Raw genomic sequence first — 4,118 nt, forward strand, 5'->3', positions numbered from 1 at the left:
ACAATGAGCACCGTGCTCGACTTCTTGGCGAAACATCTGGTCCTGCCCCGCGATCCACGCACCGCTGACTGGGTCCTGCCTGGAAACAAGGAGTTTCTAATCTCACTCTTCATAGCGTACGTCTACGTCGTCAAAATAGGAGGCCCTCGCTACATGAAGGACCGCAAGCCGTACGACGGCATCAAGCCTGTCGTCATCTTCTACAACGCCTGTATGGTGGTGCTGAACGTGTTCTTCACAGTGGCGTTCCTCTCTCGGACGTACCTGGGTGGCGGCTACAGCCTCTTCTGCCAGGGAATAAACTACGAGGCTCGTGACGAGGTGACCATGAGCTTGCTCAACCTGTGCTGGTGGTATATGCTTGTAAGAATCGGCGACTTTCTGGACACCGTGTTCTTCGTGCTTCGCAAGAAGAGCTCGCACGTCTCTTTCCTCCACGTCGCCCACCACATTCTGGTTGCCTTCAACGGCTGCTGGGGCGTCGGCTACGGTCCTGATGGCCAGGCAGCACTCACGATCATACTCAACTCCTTCGTGCACGTGATCATGTACAGCTATTATTTCCTCTCTCTGCTCGGACCCGCCGTCCAGAAGCACCTCTGGTGGAAGCGCTACCTGACCCAGTTCCAGTTGGTCCAGTTCAGCATCATATTCGTTCACATGCTGGTGCCCATGTTCGTGAACTGCGGTTATCCGAGGCCTCACATCTACATCATGCTCTTCGAAGCTGTATTCTTCTTCACTATGTTCGTCCGCTTCTACCTTCAGGCCTACAGGGACAGGAAGGGCCCCAGCAAGCAAAGCGTGGACAGCAATGACACCAAGAGCAAGGTTCAGTGAGAGCGCTCGCTGCCCATTCTGTGATATGTGCAAGGACTCCATCGCCTCCGTCGTCGTCAATCCGCACTGTACGTTCAATTACCTTGCGCGTGTTGCACGTGCATCGTTACGACGCTCTAATTTTCCAGCTTCATCGCGAGCTCCTATATTGTGACGTTTTAAGGCCACATCAATTAGGATGCGCGCGTTGTTTGATGAGACCTGGTCAGTTTGCTAAAGAAAGCTCTCCGTCTTTGCTAACTGCCGATTCTCTGCGGACGAACAAAGTTTCTCGCGTAATTAGGTTGAAGAGCGGAATACAGACTAGCGTCACCATTCAGATCTGTCAAGATCAATACCCACGTCTATAATAATAGGGAGCACGCTTAAGGGATGGGACTTTTCTCAAGTGTTAAAAATTGGGTTAGTATCTATAAGCTAGTAAATGCCGCTGCTGCGATCGTGCATAACCCTAAAAAATATTTAGGTGCACCTGTACATTTCCTCGCCCACTGGCTAAAAAAAAAATATTTGTGAAGTAAATTACTTATGCGAAGTGCCCTTGAGACTGCACAAACAGGGCTTACTTATTAAATTCGTTTTTCAGAGACGTGTAATCGCGGTGTATTAACAACTTAGCGGGAGGTATTCATTTTAGTCTTCACGGTACTTTTCATGCGCCTGTCATTTCAGCATTGGTGTTCTCACTATGGCTATCTTAAAAGACGTAACCTACAGCGTCGCTCACGTAGCAGGCGTGAAATGCTGCTGTGCTTACAGCTGCCAGTTCACCGAGAACTTGACGCCCTATAGGCTTTACTACTACAGGATATTACGAAAACCACTGAGGATCGGTTCTGCGCAAGGAGGAAATTGCCATGATACACGTGCAGGTTTTACACAGCTGTAACTACGCAGCGAAATTACTTGCATTTTTGTGAACTCATGTTGTTGTCAAGACAATAGTTCCGCTTCTCAGGCTCACGCGCTTACTGCATCTCGGTGCAGCGAAGGTGACGTGATGTAAAAGCGAAACAGATATCAAGCTACATGACTGTGCCTTGTAAGACGTTCAGATGTTTCTACCGGTTTTTGCACAATTTGCAATCGTTGGATCGCCTGCCTAGAAGAAATACACAAGTTATCCTTCGCATGCATCCCTAGCATGCGCTTTCTGTGTACCTTTGTCTTCGTGTTTCTCTTCCTCTCGCTGATGTGAAGTCCAGGTATGCTGGTCATTTAGGAAATAAATTATTCATGTTGTCACCTACATACGTTTCGTGTTCTTGCCTCGTAAACAGAGTTGGTGAGCGCAAACCATGGACCTGGGCAGTGTATATTTTTGTCCCTTAGTAGCTCTTCGTAGAAATTAATTATGCCGATGCATAGTAGTAAAACCATGATTGCTTAATTTTCAGTGTTTTACAATACTATATAGCTCTAGCTCTCTGCGCGTCATTTACGGATAATCACCGGTAGGCTATCTGAGCGCGGCACTAACTTTTGTCAGTTGTGCCTTATGAAAAGAAAATTCATTCAGTGTGGCTAGACGCAGGCGAATCCCATGTCAGGTAAGAATTTTGCGTTAGTAACAGGTTTTACAGATTGCTTGGAATGGAAAATCAGCGAATGATCTTGGCAGGCATAGCCACACTGGCAGTAGCAAACGCCCAAATTACATAAGAGAAATGTGCTTGTGAGAATATTTATTAAACAGCATTAGTTTATTGACTACAAGTAGACTGATCATACCATGATAAATCCATAGACTGAGGCACTTCATTTAGCTGCATGAGACGCTGTAACCAGGCACACGGCGAAGAAACCTCGCTTCCGCACTAATCCGCGCTCATTTTGCCAGAAGATAAGAGTGGCGACACGGGTATCTTTCACAGTCTTAGATGCTGTTACGTGAGAGCCGTGTTCAAGAAGCTGACGGGTTTGTTCGACTGCTGCGCGAGTATTGGAAATGCGGCTCGTAGAGTGGAAATGGAAATTAAAAATGTCGTTGGCCTGAGATTAAGCTTAAAGGTCGCACAATTAAGGCTGCAATTTAGACGGTACCAGTTCGTCGCATGCAAAAGTCTTGTTATATTTTAAAATGCTGCCTCTGCGACTCATGTGGACGATACAACGAGGGTTGCAGGGGGGAGTAAGTAACGCATATGAACAAAAAAAAACAACAAACAAACAGGACGCCACGCGGAAGCAATGCAGCGTAGATACCTATAATGGAGTCGACGGACAAACGTCACGCAATGGCACCGGGTCAGGCAACAGTAGATTCCAGACGCAAGGACTACTGTTAGATTCCAGGAGCTTTGCTATAAGGTAAACCCTGACCTTGGCTTTACGGGAAGTTGCCAGGAAGAGCGGCACATTTTCCTTGCGCCAGCTCTTGATGCTGGCGCGATAATGCTTAGCGAGTGCTTCGGATATGACTCAAGCAAATAGCAGATAAGTCGGTACTGCTCACAGAAAAAGGAAGAAGACCACGTGCATGCGCGAGCAGTTGCTGATCAACAAACCCAAGACTCGAAACTGCTGCTGCAGTTTAAGGAAAAGAACAGTGAAAGTAGTGCAAAGAAGACAGTGGATTCCTGGCTGTACTGTCTTGGTTACGAACGGTGTAAGTTTGTTCGGAATGTGGTCAGAGGTGCGCTCAGCTGTCTGACCTTAAAGAGGAAGGTATGAGCACGCTCCTGGCTGCAGGGTATCACCGTGTTTAAGTCACGTGGGTGTTGCGGCTGGCCAGAGAATTAAAACCACTGCCGTTGCTGAGAGCCGAATCGGCCAAGCGTACTCCTTTGCTTCCGTGAATCGCGGCGTTCTTATTTGGCGATATACGAATGCGTAGGTGTCCAGAAACTGCTAGCGGGCACTGAACGGTGACTTTATGCAGCAGAATATTGATCGAACAATGACCAAAATTCCGACAATTTTGCCGGTATAATAAGCCCATGGAAGTAGACGTTGAAGAGCATACCGCGTTCTCCAGGAGGTAGAGTACGACAAACTACAATAAGGTATAGGAGCTATTGAAGCGGGTTTTCGCAACATGCCATCAGCACAACACGCGCTGAATTGCAAACGGTTTAAAGTGGATCGAACAAATCGTGTATGAATATGAATTGTGCTTGCTACTCCTGTCGCCATTGCTTGCGGATAGAGGCGGCGTTCTGTGCACGAACCGTCGCAGACTCGATCATTCATCGCTCGCACATATTTTTTTTGCACAATGCTCAGTTTGTTTCATCAAATTATGCATATTTGTATGAGTTATTTAACGAACGCGTTTA

The 4,118-nt window shown here is 47.2% G+C and overlaps 1 pseudogene; it reads left to right on the top strand.

Moving 5' to 3' along the window:
- LOC149369664 (very long chain fatty acid elongase AAEL008004 pseudogene) lies at nucleotides 1-840 on the top strand (annotated as a pseudogene).
- Nucleotides 841-4,118: the final 3,278 nt, after the last annotated feature.

The sequence above is a fragment of the Amblyomma mixtum genome, chromosome 1 (assembly GCF_055824585.1).
Source record: "Amblyomma mixtum isolate Tamu chromosome 1, ASM5582458v1, whole genome shotgun sequence".
Lineage (NCBI taxonomy): Eukaryota > Metazoa > Arthropoda > Arachnida > Ixodida > Ixodidae > Amblyomma > Amblyomma mixtum.